Genomic DNA, 18426 nt, shown 5'->3' on the forward strand with positions numbered 1-18426 from the left:
AGAAGATGGGGGCACCAATTGGTGCCTAGCCCCCTCTCAACACTCCCAGACAAACTTAACATCAGTGAGGAATGCAGCATTTTCCCTCTGACAAAATCCCCTGGTTACAGATGCATACAAGTGCAGCCCCAGCTTTTACTGGGGATCAAAACCAATTGTCAGACACCCTAATGGGAGGATGAGGAAAGAGATGTGCTTTTCTTTTGCTGGATTGGATGGGTACCTTGTCTTCTGCTAGGGCACCAGGCCTGACTCATATACAGAGTGGTCTGTAAGGCTCTCCTTCAGGCAATATTACCAGGGGCATGGGCTGCCACAGTCTACTGTCATCTTACTCTCCAAAGCTGGCATCTCCATCAGCTCCTGGCTGTGTTGGTCATGTGTGGTGTCTGTGCTTGTTGCTATACATTTCAGCTTCTACACTGCTCCAAGGTGTCCCCCGTCCTTCTGTAGAATTTCCACTGCAAACTTCTTTCCACCTCTCCCCTGGGAATGAACTCTCTCTGCTTTTTCTCTGATGTTTACCTCTGTTTGGAAGCAGCATATATTTGCCCTCTTCAGCCATCTTGGAATCTTCTGGAAATGCTATATTTTTTAACTTTCTTAGTTCCTTCCCATTTAATAGTGTTAAATTACAATTTTAAAGTAACGGAGAGAGATTTACAGAGATCACAGGGAAGTAATATCCCTAATCCTGATAGTGTAGCATGAAATTTTTGTAGAATATTTTAGATCTGTCCATTACTTATTGTAATTTCTGAGCTTCCAAAACAGTTCATTAATCATGTAGTTATCAAATTACTATGGAAATGTAGAATACACTTGTTGAGAAGTGCTGGATGTGTCAGATTGTAGAACTGGATCAAGACTAGAAATTATTAGTAAAATTTTGTTATAGGTAACAAGAAATTCAGAACTAATTTTGATAATCAAGATCCCATCTTTATGTCTTCTAAAGTTAAATTATGAAAATTTTTGAAAAGCAGTTTTTAGTCTTTAAGGAGGTAACCCATCCTCCAAAACTCAAATATCTTACAAGCAATCTTAATAAATCTGGGAGGAGGATTAGTGAACCAGAGGTTTTACATTTAGTTTTCACACTTGCCTCATTCCAATTGGGAATTTTCAGGAATTCTTCAGTATAGTCTATAATATTTTGAGTATAAAAGAAGCTTCAAACACTGTTCCTTTAAAAGTTAGGATTCTGCAGGCACTGATAGGAATCTACTGACCTAATTCCTCCAAGATGGGGTGTAGCTTGATTGGTCCCATTCTTGGCATGGGTAGATTATGAGCTCCCCAAAACAACTTTCTTGGGAAAAGAATGACTTTAGAGAAGTCAGTAGGCACCCTGATAGTACAGTTACTGTTAATCACAGAATCCCCCCCACTTTTTTTTGGTTTTATTAACAAAGTGAGACAGTGAGATGGTCAGCATATTCTATTGCTTGCTTAAACATTTAATTACTTGGAAACAAGATGCTGAAAATTAAAGCCATTTTAAACTTTCTATTCATCTACCCCTGGTTTTGCCCTTTCTACTAACCTTCACTAAAAGCAGGAAGCAATGGCTGTGCAGTATAAAACAGCACATTGCTCAGAAATGTCAGGGCAACAGAGGAGAGAAAGGAATCTTCTCATGTTATGAGCACCAATAATGCTGCCCAAACTTTGTACATTTACTACATGCTCTGGCATTGCCCAAGAAATTCACAATCATTATCTCATGTAATCCTTGCAATACACTGAAGGATTACATGTATTTATTTTTCACTTTATAAATGAGCAAACTAAAGCTCCAATAGTAGGTTGTCTAAGATATTGATACTAAGATATTAAAAAATAAATAAATAAACTGTAATTGAAATCCAGTCTTTCTCCAGTATATTTTAAGGGTGTTTAAGGGCTACATTACATTGATTTTTCTCCAGGGACATCAAATTTCCATGATCCTCACTTTTACATTGTTTACCACCTTGCTGCTTAACATTATTGGCATCACCTTCGAGCTTGTTAGACCTGCAGAATCTTTTTTTTTAAAAATCCTACTCATCCATTATTTTTATTTTTTAAAAAGATTTTTACTTATTTGAAAGTCAGTTAATGGGACAGGGAGGGAGAGACAGGGAGGTCTTCCATCAGCTGATTCAGTCTCCAAATGGCCTCAACCGCTGGAACTGGGCCAGGCCAAATCCAGGAACGAGGAGCTCCTTTTGGTCTTCCACATGGGTGAGCCATCCCATGCTGCTTTCCCAGACACAGTAGCAGGGAGCTGGATTAGAAATGGAGCAGCCAGGACTTGATCCAGCAGCTATTAGGGATGCTGGCACTGCAGGTGGCAGCTTAACCCGCTGTGTTACAACAGCCCCGAATTGCAGAATCTGCAGTTCTACCCCAGACCTACTGAATCAGAATTTTCCTTTTTTAACATATCTCCAGGTTCTTTGTACACTAAAACATGAGCATCTGAGGCTATCTACAGCTGATTTTCATCTTGTCATTACAGGCTCAGCTGAACTCGTTGTTTCATGCATTCCATGTTCACGGCCATTCCATTTCTCACAACCTGGAATGTCCTCAGCTCTTTACTCTCTCTGTATAAACAGTCATCACATTCCCAAGAAACTCATATCTCAGTGGTCAGTGGTCACTTTTTTCCTTTTGGATTCTGAAAGGTTGAAATTGATAATTCTTTCTTCTGAAGTACCACAGTGCTTAGCATATAGTTTTCTTAAAGCCTGTGACTCCCTCGAATTGAAAGCAGGACTGAGCCAATGTGTCTCCACAGCCCCAAGTGCCTGGCAAAGTGCTTTCATTGCCATTCATCGCAGGTATGACTGTTCATTGGCTAAATGAATCAATGGTGTGGCGTGTTCATCTTCCATGCTCTATGGAAAGTTTATCATAAATATTATTTTCTAAGTAATTAATGTTTAATTCTGGACAATTTTTAATTATATATTTGCATTTTTGTTGATTCAATATAGACACTAATTTTAGGAACTTGTAGCTAAGTACATGGTAGATTTTTCTTTTTAAGTGAACAGAAGATATCAAAAAAGTACTATTGAGAAGTGAAAAGTTTTATACATATTTATGCATGTATTTATTTTTAGATTTTTATACATTTTTTTGAAAGGGAGAGTTACAGAGAGGGAGAGACACAGAGCAAGAGAGTGAGAAAGTTCTTCCATCCACTGATTCATTCTTATATCCAATTCCACCATGTCATTACCTTTATTACAAAATCTAATTCTGAAAGTAGTTTATTGATATTGTGTATATATACTATTAGTATATATGGGTAAAAGCGAATGTAGATTTCTCAGGATTTAAATGTATTTCTTGAATGTTGTGTTATACAAGAAAGACTTTTTTTCTTAAACTTTCTCATCCTAACCTGAAACTGTAAAATTTTGAACTGACAAGTTCTATGATGCATTGTTTGGTTTGTACTATAATTCTACTGTGCATTTTCCTTAGCAGCATTGGCATAATTAATAGATCATACTTAATTTGCCTGATGAAACAACCTGATATTCCTCAATCTTCACCCACAGCCCTGAATTTTTCTTAAGACAGACACAAGAGTATTAACAGTAATGTAATCTGTCTTTTCTTGTCATGAAATTAGTAACAATTCAGAAGGTGGAGTGATTTGGGAAACAGTATCAAAGATTTACAAGATGAAAGGGAATATCACTCCCCTTGCTACAGGATTAGTAGGAGAAAAATGCTTGACCCTCTCTCTCTCTCTCTGTGCCACCTTTGATGTCCCTGAGTTCCATATTTTGAATTGCTCGTGTTTACATCTGTTTGTTTATACGTGAAGAGGAATGAAGCAGGCAGGTTTGGGCTGGCCCAGGTCATCTCGTGGACTGGGGTCTACATTCCTGGACTCCCTGGAAAGGACAGTAGAGGGGAAGGCAAATTGAATAAAAGGAGGGGTGTTCAGCACACATCTGTGAGATGTGACCTCACATAATAATTGAAGAAAAATGTTAGCTCCTGCTGCCTAATTGTGTTTGGTTCATTTCAAAATTCTGTTTACTTTAATTAGATTCACTGCAGAGTGGGAAGCTTGTGAGCTTGAAAATCTCCTGTTTCTCAAAATAATAGAAGAAGTCTTGCTCCCCTGGTATTTCCCTGCCACTCACTCACTCTACTCCTCATCTCATAATTATTTTCTATATTATTTTGTATATTAGTAGTTTGCTTTCCTGAGATCATCAAAGTTAAATGCAAATTATAGTTAGGCACTTGCTTATTTCCTTGGACTCAGCTCAAATCGGTATATCCATTGTTTAACCAGCTCTTGAAAAGAAACCACGGTGGAAGGGAAGGTGTCCACTGAAATCTTCATTTCACAGCCAACAAAGAAAAGCTGGCGTTTTAAGCTCGTAACTCAATAATCTTCCTTTTTGTCATAAATACTCTCATAACCTCTAATTCTAGTCCTTTACTTCTTCTCAGTAAAGATCCTGGCAAGAAATAGATGGCATATGCAAATTTATGTTTTTTTTTTTTGAATACAGCTTAATGAGGCAACAATTTGCAAAGGTGTAGGTGCATAATGTGGTGAAAATACAAGGAATAATGCAGTAATCTTTGTGCATTAACAATGACCTATTGCAAACAAGAACTGTGGTCTTTAGGTGAGGGTCACAGTCTAGGCCATGGAAACCAAGAAGATGGAGGGAGTCAGAGGAATGAATATCCAAGCCTCCTTTCTCTTCCATTTGCTGGTGCACTTTCCATTGATCACACCCAGCGGGAAGTAAAAGGATAAGAATTCCATTCCATTCAGGTATGTTTGTGTATATATATATATATATATATATATATATACACACACACACACCCATTCTCTTACCAGAGACCCTGTGGATAGTGGATTTGGAGGGGATAGGGAATATAAGCATTCTCTCTGACTTATGATTCTCTGAATCTTTTTATGGTTCCCATGGCCTCTCTTTCGCCCATCTTTCACCACTGACTTTTCTTACTCAAATTACTTTTCCCTGGGGAATCTTACTGTCTTGAACTTTCTCATGACTACCGAATCTCTGTCAGTATTTTCTGAAACTTCAAGTTTATCTCTAGCTGGGTTAGCTTTCAGATTTTCTTGAAAAATCAAAACTTACAGATTTGTCTTCCTTCAGGGCTCACTGCTTATTATGACTGTACTTAGCAGTATAAGGACTGTGACAATCTGCATTCTATTCATTGAGAAAATTAGTCAACTGAAGAAATTTATTTTCCCCCTGAGGAGAATTAGATCATATCCATTCTTCAATTCAGTGCCACTATGTTAGTTTTATTTGGTTAGAATTGTGCCTGAAACTTCTGGTGTCACTAGCTATTACAACCACACTTTCCAGAATGTGCATGGGTTTGAGACGTAATGTGCAATCCAGAGCATGGCAGTGAAAGCAGGTAGAGTCCTGTAACACTGTTCCAATATACTACTCAGGTATTCTGAAGCTAGATTGAATGCTTTTACAACTTTAGTATCTTGGGCATGGAGTTGAACAGAAAGGAAAACATCAAATATGATTAAGTTTTCAATTCCAAGTGATGGGGAGGATGATAATTTATAAAGGCACCACATTTTGAGGGGAAGATGAAGTTTCACTTGAATGTGAAAGGAAGAGTCCTTTAAGCAATTGGATTGGGGCAGGGATGAGCTCTGGGAGTGTGGAATTTTTTAGAAAAGAAACCACACCTACAGAGATTTGGGAGTCATATGCATAGAAGAGGTAATGAAACTGTTGGTAAATGAGTTGTCAAACATGTAGAATCAGAAGGAAAAGGGACTTGGTTTTCCTCATTTTTACTTCTTTATTTTTATTTTATTTTATTTTTAAAACAATTTTATTTATTTATTGAAGAGGCAGAGTTACAGACAGAGAGAGGGAGAGACAGAGAGAAAGGCTTTCCATCCACTGGTTCACTCCCCAAATGGCTGCAATAGCTGGAACTGTGCTGATCCAAAGCCAGGAGCCAGGATCTTCTTCTGGGTCTCCTTTGAGGAAGCAGGGGCCCAAGTGCTTGGGCTGTCTTCTGATGTTTTCCCAGGCCATGGCAGAAAGCTGGATCAGAAGAGGAATAGCCGGGACTAGAACTGGAACCCATATTGGATGCTGGCAATGCAGGTGAGATGTAGCCTACTATGCCACAATGCCAGCAAGATCAACTTCTTTGATCTGTGATTGTCTTTGTACTGTTCTCTATTTCGGCTTCTAGTCAATCCATTCTCCTGGCCAACTGCTAGCCAAAGGGGTCTTTTTAAATCTGGACTGTTGAAGTTTAAAACATTTGTTTTTCTTATTATGCTTGGAGTAAGATCCGAACATCTGCCTTGCAAAGTTGACAAGGCCATGGGTATCTATAAGGCAGTGCTCTACCTCCCATCTAGCTTTATCTTACACTATTCCCCATTTTCCACTGTAAGCTCCGGTTGTTATAACTCTCTTTAAATTCCTGGCAAACACCAAGCTCTTCCCCATAAGAGCCTTTGCTCCAATTCATCTGCTGATCCTTATTATCCTTCAGTTGTCATGTTGAAAACCACTTACTCAGAGAAGTTTCTCCTAACTCCTAAATGTCCAAACTCTCCATCACTACCTATTTTCCTCTGCTTCATAGCAATTGATTTTGAATAATGTAAAGATTTCTATTGAATTGTAAGAAATCTGTTCACTAATTAGTTCTAATATGTAATAAATGCTCAGTAAATGCTTGTTGAAAGAATGAGTCTACATTCATTTAAGTCACATACATTAATCAACATGGTAATCATTCATAGGCTCTTATCAGTTGTTTTTATATCATTTATCTATCAGTTACCTACATAATTATCCATGCATTAGGTACTAAATGAGTGGATCTCTACAGCCTCATTTTTGCTCTTCCCATTGATTTAAAGAGATCCCTGTTACCTTATGCAAACAACCACGGATGAATTTCTGTCAAGATCAAATACAGACAGCAGATTTAGACGGAAGACAGGGATGACCTTCTTTCTGTATGTTATGTTTAGAAAAAGCCTCATTTCCATAATTGGCAATGGTGTTGTCTATAAATATTATGCAAACTACCATGAGTCTTTATAATGCAAGTTAGGTTGTAATGAGAAGTGAGTAGTAATGGCCCTGTGACAAGCTGTCCTCTGGGTTTGAATTTTTCTAACATGCTTTTGGAGCAGTACAGCAAGGTAAAGGTTTTAGAAGTAAGGCAGGTGGAGCAGAACTTGTTCTTTAACAAGATATTTACATTTTTTGCTCCTTTCCTGTGTTTTCTGTTTCTTCCAGGGTAGATGGTGAGAAAAGGGAGCATAAAGGACAAACGGGAAAGATTTCACAGGTCATCTGAATTTAAGAGCCTTCTAATAAAAGAGACTATAAAAGCCTCTAGTATGGAAAGTATTATACAACCAGTCTCTGCAGTTTGACCTCTTAACGACCCAAACTCAGTCCTTATCCCTAGAGGGACACTCTCTTTCTTGTGGGTTTCTCTCAGTCTTCAAAAGTGGTTCTCCAGAAGTTGATTTTGCCTTCCTTGGGAGAAGAGGAGAAGGCAGTATTTTGTTCATTTCTGTGGAAATTAGGTTATATGCGGTAACTTGAGCCATGTTACTTTCTATGACCTCTCACTGGCTCACAAAAGCTCATGTTGTAACCTTTCTGTTGCGGGGAGGGTAGGCTGTCTGCTTTGCCTTTTTCCATCTTTATGCTTTTGTGGACTCTAGTTTTCACATGTACCTTCTATTCCCAAATACCAGATTCTTCCAAGAACTATTTCTGAGTTCCAACCTTGGTGGTCACACCAAGATGGACCTCTTGGTTTTGTGGTTCCATCCCTAGAAGTGAGATTTGATTTATGTTCCTGAAGCTTCTCTCAGTCTTCAAAAGTGGTTCTCTAGAAGTTTATTTTGCCCCCACTGGGAGAAGAGGAGAATCAGTATGCTATTTATTTCTGAAAATCAAATGACCTTTATTCTTCTGTCCTTTCCTCTCTAAAATCCCTTTCTAAAACAACAACCAGAATAATCCTTTTAAAAACTCAAGTCACTTTAGGTCACTTCTTTGCTCAGAATTCTCCGATGGTTTCTCCTTTCACTCCAAATCAAATTGAAAGTTCTTATCATGGTCCATACTCTGCCTTGATTGGCATCTCATTATTTCTCTGGCCCCATTTTCTGCTGTCCTATTACTTTCATTCATTCTGCTCCATGCTTTTCCTTGAACACACAAGGCATGCTTCTTGCCATATACTCAACCAGAGATCCATATGGCTCTTTGATTTGCTTCCATTCAGACTTCACTTTCTCAGAGAGGTCATTGCAGACCACACTCTGAAACAGCCTTCCAGTTCTGGCAGCTGGTCAGTGCTGACAGTAAATATATTGAGTTTTAAAGTTGCAGCCATGATTTTAAAAGTTGACTCTAACACAAATATGATTTTTTTCACTTTACTGATAAGATTAATATATCCATTCATCCATTTAGCTCATATGTTCTAGGGAAGGCAGGATCATGACCCTTAAAATTAGTTCCACAGCAAATAGGTACTTAAATGTTTTTTGAAGCCTGGAGGAAAATCCAGATAGGCTGAATAGTTTTTCAAGTTCTGTAAAGCTCACTGCAAGATGAGTAATTTTTTGATTTATGTAGTTTGGTTGTGGAAAATTCTGTTGAACTTCTGGAAAATTACTGCGTTTATCACTTTCCCTGTTTTCTTGAAACATTCAAAATTATGTATATGTGGTTGCATGTATGTACACATGTGTGCTGTGTGTATCTTATTAAGTCAAGGCTTGTTTGCTCCATTCATTCTTCCATCCTCTCTCCCTTCTTCTCCCCTCTTCTGCCTCCCTCCCTCCTTCCTCTTTTTTCTCCATCATTTCATGAGCATCATGATATTGTAGGTATCTTTTAGGTATTTTACCTACAAAATATCCCTGTAACACCCTCTCAACATCTTGCAAGGCTCGGTTATTCTTGCTTTACAGAGGAGAAAAACGGGCCTTATGCTAGTTAAGTAGCCTTATTCAGCTATCTAATGTCAAAATTGCAACTGGGAGCTAAGTCTGTCTGTTCCAAAACTGCTGTTCCATTGTTTCTTCAAACTTAAGAAATGTACAGACACTTTTGTTTATTTTTTGTTTGGATTTCATTTTCTCCATTGAAACATGATATACGTAAAGTACACATATACTGTGTTTAGCTCAATTAATATGTTAAATATATGTTCATCTGGGTAACTACCGTGTAGATCAAGATACAGAACATTTCCAGTGACTAAGACATTTTACTTTTAAAGGACAATAAAATTTCTCATTAATGGCCAGACCTGACTTAAATTATTTTTAAGTTAAAATAAGCAAATAGAAAAGTACATATAAATTTGTTTTGTACTTCTTATAAAATTTAGAAAAAATTATAATTTTCATATAAATCAAACCAAAAATTTAATAAACTTTCAGTTAGCATAAATTTATTGATACAGATAATGTTTTGCTGAAATCAAATCTCTGTTCACCATGTGAATATTGATTTTATAGACACATTAGACACATTTTTTGCATTTGTTACGCTGATGTCATTTTTTTCCATTTAAGTTGCTTCAAATCCCTTATTCATACATCACTATATGATGTCATCTAGACCTTGTTTGGTAGGAAATATATTATGCTTTGGGACAACCTCTACTTTGTTCTCAGAGCCCTTACTAATTAAAGTAGTTGACACCAATATAATCCCACATATACTCAAAAGTGGGCACAGAATTATTTTATCGGTACTTGGCATTAAAGTGCTATTCTGGATAAATCTTTGCCATACTATGTGTGTGTGTTTGTGTGTGTGTGTGTGTATATATATATATATATATATATACAAATATATATACTTACATATACGTATATATACTTATATATTTATATATACTTGCTTAAATAAATCAATGAAAAAAATAAAAATTTTTATAGAAAACGTGTAGACTTCAAAAGTTAATCCTGTGATTTAACTTGGGAAATATTGCTGTGCTAGACTCACTCTGAGGGCTGAGCCTCAAGGTCTGCCATGTTGTAAGTTCTTTCCCCTGGTGACAGCACGTGCCTTTTGTTTTCGTTAGCTTGATGTCCTTGTCTTGGGAAAATTACACGGGTGTTCCTAGTATGTGCACTAAACTCCCCGAATAACCCCGTCAAGGGGCTGCCTGTGTAATACTGTTCTTCAACTCTCAGTTAAGTTAAATTCTACCTTCATCATGAATCATTCTAATCTCTTCAGTTACTGTGAATCTCATTTCCTATGGTATGGCACCCATGATTTTTGAGCTGACCTTATTTAGCTCATAATGAATTTTACAAATTAGCATAATACACAATACAGTCTTTTGTATTTTATTTACTCCATACGTGTACTATTGTTTCCTAAGTAGATTTTGAAAGTTTGAGGTTAGGAGTGATTTGAATTCCATGATAGTGTGGTGCAGCAGAAATGACAATGGCTGTTCATTATGACTACATTACTCATTAACTATGATTTGTAGCCTCATTGAAATTATTTTCACATTTAAAAATTGATGTTGTAAATTCAGAGGAATTAATATATTCAAGGAAGTATACAATGGCTAAGAACAATCTGAATAGTGGCTGTTTATTCTGTGTTGAAAAGGACGTTGAATGTGGCTGCATAGAGACTTTTGGGAGAGTCGGAGAATCTGAACAATGCTGAAATTTCTGACCACTACCACTTTTGGCGATAAAGGGAACTATCAAGAGAAACACAAAGTAGTTTTTAAGTAACTGTGGAGTCCTGGGTACATAAATGATGAAAAAAAGGGAGATACTGGTAGTAACATGATTCAGGAATCAGTTTTACAGGTTATGTGGGCACTCACAAAGAGTTGGAATATATCTTGCAAAACTTGGAAAGAACTTGAGGGGTGTCCAAGGATTTTAAACTCAATTTAAAAGGACTTTAGAGATAATGTTTATCAAAAACTTTAAAACTAACTTATATATAAGACAGCAGGTCTAACACTGAAAGGTCAAAAAGTGGAAAAAAATGAATTTTCACTGGAAAAAATAAGGACGAGTACATTAGTAACATTCTTTTTTTTTTTTTTTTTTTTTTTTTGACAGGCAGAGTGGACAGTGAGAGAGAGACAGAGAGAAAGGTCTTCCTTTGCCGTTGGTTCACCCTCCAGTGGCCGCCACAGCAGGCACACTGCAGCCGGCGCACCGCGCTGATCTGATGGCAGGAGCCAGCTACTTATCCTGGTCTCCCATGGGGTGCAGGGCCCAAGGACTTGGGCCATCCTCCACTGTACTCCCTGGCCACAGCAGAGAGCTGGCCTGGAAGAGGAGCAACCGGGACAGAATCTGGCGCCCCGACCGGGACTAGAACCTGGTGTGTTGGCGCCGCAAGGCAGAGGATTAGCCTAGTGAGCCGCGGTGCTGGCCTAGTAACATTCTTAGCTTACATACCTCCAACACCAAGACAGACCATAAGTAATGAAGAAAATGAATTCAACATGTTAAGACAAGGATGCAATAATTGTCTTAGGATCATTGGGATGCTGTTTGGCAATAAAATTGAGTAATCGAATAATATAAAGAGACATCTTATTAAAAATAAAACAAAGTACACAAAGAAAGGCAATGGACTTCTGAATTTTTTTTGCCTTCAAAAGGTTGAGGATGCAGTGAAGTAAATTTCCTGTCCAAGCTTAATCTGATCAATGAGAAATAATTGCTTGGAGATGTGAAAGTGTTAGAGATCATGATCTACAGTGACTACCTCATATTGGAGTCTGTAAAACCAGAGGAAGAGAATGAGGAAATTTCTGGATTACTAAGTCATGCCAAATAATAAACACTCATATTTAGTGAGTAGTAACCACACAAAAGGCATTATACCAAGTGTTTTGCACTGAGCCATCACAGCAAGTATAATTCTAAATTTACAGAAGAAATGACATTCAGAATGGTTAAGACTTTTGCCCGATATCACATAGAAAATATTGGTAGGGCTAGAGTTGAATTTAAGCAGTTATTTAAATATAGTGAATATTTAAAATATTTATTCATGGATTTAAGAGAGCATGCAGATAGTCTAAATTAATTCAGGCAGCCTGATTTTAGACCTGCTTCTCTACTAAAGGTTTTTAGGAAACCCAGGTGGGCTCTATTGACTAGTGAATTTAAAAGTCACTAGTGCTCTTCACATGACAAGTTGTCTTTACAATCCGAGATTGCTACAATGAGGGAGAAGAAGAAAGCTCCAAGTAAACTTATGCGGTAACATAGGAATTGGTCAAATGGAAGTGGGGTGCCAATACTATCTTTACTTATTCTACTTGAACTTTATGATTTTTGAAGAGAAGGAGGAAGACTTTAAAATTTAAAAGGGATATCATGTCAGGATTGGGTTTGATGGCTAAGAACCCAAAGTAACAACAGTAGTTCAAACAGGACAGAAATTAATTTCTTTTATTAACATCTGAAGGTGAGTAGTCCAAGACAGGTACAGTATCAATGCTCCAAAAAGTTCTCGTGGACTCAGGTTTCTTTATGGCTTTGCTTCCTGAGGACGCAATCCTTGAGGTTACCTCATGACCCAGTATGACTATTTGTGTACCACCACCATTTCTATATTACAGCCACAAAAAAGGAGGAAGGGGAAAATGTGTATGCCTTTTTCCCTTGAAGATACTCTTACGTTGCACATAGAAGTTCCTCTTACTTCCCTTGGTCATATTTAGTTAGATAGCATTACCTAGCTATAATGAATAATGGGAAAAGTAAACTGCATTTTAAATATTTGTGTTTCTACCTAAAACTTGAGAATTATATAGGTAAATAAATAGGAGGAAGCAACCATATACTTGGAGACATCTAGAAAATTTTGACATAGGAATATAACCAAATTCAAATAAAAATGGTAACAGAAACCTGTAATAATAGTGTCAGGAAAGATAAAATTCAGAACATTCTGAAATTTATGAAAGATGCTACAAAACCATAGCTTTTTTAAAGATTTATTTTTATTTATTTGAAAGACAAAATTACAGAGAGGTAGAGAAAGAGAGAGAGAGAGATGTCTTCCATCCACTGGTTCACTCCCCAAATGGCTGCAAAGGTGAGCTGCGCCAATATGAAGCCAGGAGCCAGGAGCTTCTTCCAGGTATCCCACATGAATGCAGGTGCCCAGGAATTTGGGCCATTCTCCGCTACTTCCCAGACACATTAGCAGTGAGCTGGATTGGGCAGCCAAGACTTGAACCAGCATCCATATGGCCAGGGTTTTAACCCACTGTGCTACAGTGACAGCCCCAACATAGCTTTTTAGTCTTTAAAATATTTTATGAAATTGAAAATAATATGAAAAGCAAGAAAGTGATAGTTCTCATTTGGGAAACAATCTAACACTAAAATGTGATAGAGAAATTGTAGAAGTAATTCTCTGTTTTTTTCATCTCCTTCATCAAAATAATTATTAAACTAGAAGCAGATAATATTGATGAAGAAGTGAAGGCCATCATACAGTGGTATCTTGGCTGTGGCACTCATTATTTACTATTTGCATTCTCTCTGCACCCTTCAAAATTCTTCTTGCTGCTTGATATGCATGTTCACTCTCCAATCTGGTAAATACAACTTTGTGTGTGTGTGTGTGTGTGTGTGTGTGCGTGTGTATGACTTTTATTTACTTATCTGTTAAGGATTTTTTTAATTTTAATTAATTCTTAACAGATTCAATAAAGTTTGTAGATACAAATCTGAGACTGTAGTGATATTTAATGATATTCCATTCTTCCCTCCTCTTCTTCCTTCTCTCCTATATTCCTTCTTTTTCTTTTTCACTTTCTTTTTCTTTCTCTCTTTCTTTCTCTCTCCTTCTTTCCTTCTTACCATCTTTTCTTTCTTGCTTGCTTTCCTTCTCTCTCTCTCTCTAATATGATATAACTGTAGTTTTAATGATCTATGATGACTATAACATTCACTGTATGTGGGTGAATTGATCATTTTTCCATTCAATTATTAATAGATCTTGCCTGTATTCCTACTAAACTAGGTCCATTTACTTTTTTAAAAAATTTATTTAATAAATATAAATTTCCAAAGTACAGTTTTTGGATTATAGTGGCTTTTCCCTCCCACCTGGAACGCTCCCATCTCCTGCTCCCTCTCCAATCCAATCCCATTCACATAAAGCTTCATTTTCCATTATCTTTATATACAGAAGATCAATTCAGTATATACTAAGTAAAGATTTCAACAGTTTGCACCCACACAGAAACACAAAGTGTAAAGCACTATTTGAGTACTAGTTATACCGTTAATTCACATAGTACATCACATTAAGGACAGAGATCCTATAAGAAGAGTAAGTGCACAGTGACTCCTGTTGTTGATTTAACAATTGACACTCTTGTTTATGGCATCAGTAATCACCCAAGGCTCTTGTCATGAGTTGCCAAGGCTATGGAAGCCTTTTGAGTTCACCAACTCCAATCTTATTTAGACAAGGTCATAGTCAAAGTGGAAGTTCTCTCCTCCCTCCAGAGAAAGTTACCTCCTTCTTTGATGGCCCGTTCTTTCTGCTGGAATCTCTCTCACAGAGATGTTTCATTTAGTTTTTTTTTTTTTTTTGCCAGAGTGTCTTGGCTTTCCATGCCTGAGATACTCTCATGGGCTTTTCAACTGGATCCGAATGCCTTAAGGGCTGATTGGTAGGCCAGAGTGCTGTTTAGGACATCTGCCATTCTAGGAGTCTGCTGTGTATCCTGCTTCCCATGTTGGATTGTTCTCTCCTTTTTAATTCTATCAGTGAGTATTAGCAGACACTATTCTTATTTATGTGATCCCTTTGACACTTAATCCTATCATTATGATCAAATATGAACTGAAACTGATCACTTTGACTAGTGAGATGGCATTGGTACATGCCACCTTGATGGGATTGAATTGGAATCCCCTGACACATTTCTAACTCTACCATTAAGGGAAAGTCCGATTGAGCATGTGCCGGACTGTACCTCTCTTCCCTCTCTTATTCCCACTCTTATATTTAACAGCGATCACTTTTCAGTTAAATTTAAACACCTAAGAATAATTGTGTGTTAATTAAAGAGTTCAACCAATATTATTAAGTAGAACAAAAAATATATTAAAAAAAGGATAAAGTATTAAGTTGTTGTTTGACAGTCAGGACAAGGGCTGATCAAGTCATTGTTTCTCATACTGTCCATTTCACTTCAACAGGTTTCCTTTTAGGTGCTTGGTTAATTATCACCGATCAGGGAGAACATATGATATTTGTGCCTCTGGGACTGGCTTAATTCACTCAGTGTGATGTTTTCCAGATTCCTCCATTTTGTTGCAAATGACCAGATTTCATTATTTTTTACTGCTGTAGAGTACTCTGTAGAGTACGTGTCCCATAACTTCTTTATCTAGTCTACTGTTGACGGGCATTTAAATTGATTCCAGGTCTTAGCTATTGTGAATTGAGCTGCAATAAACATTAATGTGCAGACAGCTTGTTTGTTTGCCAATTTAATTTCCTTTGGGTAAATTCCAAGGAGTCGGATGGCTAGGTTGTATGGTAGGGTTATATTCAGTTTTCTGAGGACTCTCCACACTGACTTCCATAGTGGCTTTACCAGTTTGCATTCCCACCAACAGTGGGTTAGTGTCCCTTTTTCCCCACATCCTTGCCAGCATCTGTTGTTGGTAGATTTCTGTATGTGAGCCATTCTATCCGGAGTGAGGTGAAACCTCATTGTGGTTTTGATTTGTATTTACCTGATGGCTAGTGATCCTGAACATTTTTCATGTGTCTGTAGACCATTTGGATTTCCTGTTTTGAGAGATGTCTGTTTAAGTCCCTTGCCCATTTTTTAAACTGGGTTGTTTGTTTTGTTGTTGTGGAGTTTCTTGATCTCTTTGTAGATTTAAGTTATTAATCCTTTATAAGTTGCATAGATTGCAAATATTTTTTCCCATTCTGTTGGTTGCCTCTTCACTTTCCTGACTGTTTCTTTTGCAGTACAGAAACTTCTCAATTTGATGTAATCTCAATTGTTGTTTTTGGCTTTGACTGCCTGTGTCTCAGGGTCTTTTCCAAGATGTCTTTGCCTATATATATATATATATATATATATGGTTTTCTCCAATGTTCTCTAATAGTTTGATGGTGTCGGGTCATACATTTAGATCTTTAATCCATGTTGAGTGTATTTTTGTGTAAGGTGAAAGGTAGGGGTCTTGCTTTATGCCTCTGCATGTGGAAATCCAGTTTTCCCAGCACCATTTGTTGAATAGACTGTCCTTGTTCCAGGAATTGATTTTACATCCTTGATCAAATTTAAGTTGGCTGTAGATGTTTGGATTGATTTCTGGTTTTCTGTTCTGTTCCATTGGTCTATCCATCTGTTTCTGTACCAGTACCATGCTGTTTTGATAACAACTGCCTTGTAGTATGTCCTGGAATCTGGTATTGTGATGTCTCCAGCTTTGTTTTTGTTGTACAAGATTGCTTTAGCTATTCGAGGTCTCCTGTGTCTCCATATGAATTTCAGCATCATTTTTTCCAGATCTGAGAAGAAGGTCTTTGGTATCTTGATTGGTATCGCATTGAATCTATAAATTGCTTTTGGGAGAATGGACATTTTGATGATGTTGATTCTTCCAATCCATGAGCATGGAAGATTTTTCCATCTTTTGGTATCCTCTTCTATTTCTTTGTTTAATATTTTTGTAATTTTCATCGTAGAGATCCTTATGTCCTTGGTTAAGTTTATCCCAAGGTATTTGATTGTTTTTGTAGCTATTGTGAATGGGATTGATCTTAGCAGCTCTTCCTCAGCCATGGCATTGTCTGTGTATACAAAGGCTGTTGATTTTTGTGCATTGATTTTATATCCTGCCACTTTGCCAAACTCTTCTATGAGTTCCAATAGTCTCTTAGTAGAGTTCTTTGGGTCCCCTAAATAAAGAATCATATAATCTGCAAAGAGGGATAGTTTGAGTTCTTCCTTCCCAATTTGTATCCCTTTAATTTCTTTTTCTTGTATGATTGCTCTGGCTAAAACTTCCAGAACTATATTGAATAGCAGTGGTGAGAGTGGGCATCCCTGTCTGGTACCAGATCTCAGTGGAAATGCTTCCAACTTTTCCCCATTCAATAGGATGCTGGCCATGGATTTTTCATAAATTGCTTTGATTGTATTGAGGAATGTTCCTTCTATACCCAATTTTCTTAGAATTCTCATCATGAAATGGTGTTGTATTTTATCGAATGCTTTCTCTGCATCTATTGAGATAATCATATGGTTTTTCTTCTGCAGTCTGTTAATGTGGTGTATCACATTGATTGATTTGTGAACACTGAACGATCCCTGCATACCAGGTAAATCCCACTTGGTCTGGGTGGATGATCTTTCTGATGTGTTATTGCATTCTATTGGCCAGAATTTTATGGAGGATTTTTGCATCTATGTTCATCAGGGATATTGGTCTGTAATTTTCTTTCAATGCTACATATTTTTCCAGCTTAGGGATTAAGGTGATGCTGGCTTCATAGAAAGAATTTGGGAGGATTCCCTCTCTTTTTGAATTGTTTTGAATAGTTTGAGAAGAATTGGAGTTAGTTCTTCTTTAAATGTCTGGTAGAATTCAGCAGTGAATGCATCCAGTCCTGGGATTTTCTTTGTTGGGAGGGCCTTTATTACTGTTTCAATTTCTGTCTCAGTTATGGGTCTGTTTAGGTTTTCGATGTCTTCCTGGTTCAATTTAGGTAGGTTGCATGTGTCCAGGAATCTATCCATTTCTGACATATTTCCCTGTTTGCTGGCATACAACTCCTTGTCGTTATTTCTGATGATTCTTTTTATTTCTGTGGTATCTGTTGTTACGTTTCCTTTTTCATCTCTGATCTTATTGATTTGGGTCTTTTCTTTTTTTAGTTAGTTGGAATAATGGTGTGTCAATTTTTTTTTTAAATCTCTTTGGCTGATCTTTTGTAATTTTTTTGGATTCAATTCTGTTGATTTCTTCTCTGATTTTAATTGTCTCTCTTCTCCTACTAGATTTGGGTCTGGTTTGCTGCAGTTTTTCTAGATCCTTGAGATGCATTGAAAGCTTACGTATTTGGTGCCTTTCCAATTTCTTGATGTAGGCACCTATTGATATAAACTTTCCTCTTAACACTGCTTTTGCTGTACCCCATAAGTTTTGATATGTTGTGTTGTTATCCTTATTTACTTCCAAAAGGTTTTTGATTTCTCTTTTGATTTCTTCTATGACCCAGTGTTCATTCAGGAGCATGTTGTTCAGTCTTCAAGTGTTTGCATATGCTCTGAGAATTACTGAGTTGCTAATTTCCAGCTTCATTCCACTGTGGTCTGAGA

Source organism: Oryctolagus cuniculus, chromosome 4, assembly GCF_964237555.1.
Source record: "Oryctolagus cuniculus chromosome 4, mOryCun1.1, whole genome shotgun sequence".
NCBI classification, from domain to species: Eukaryota; Metazoa; Chordata; class Mammalia; order Lagomorpha; family Leporidae; genus Oryctolagus; species Oryctolagus cuniculus.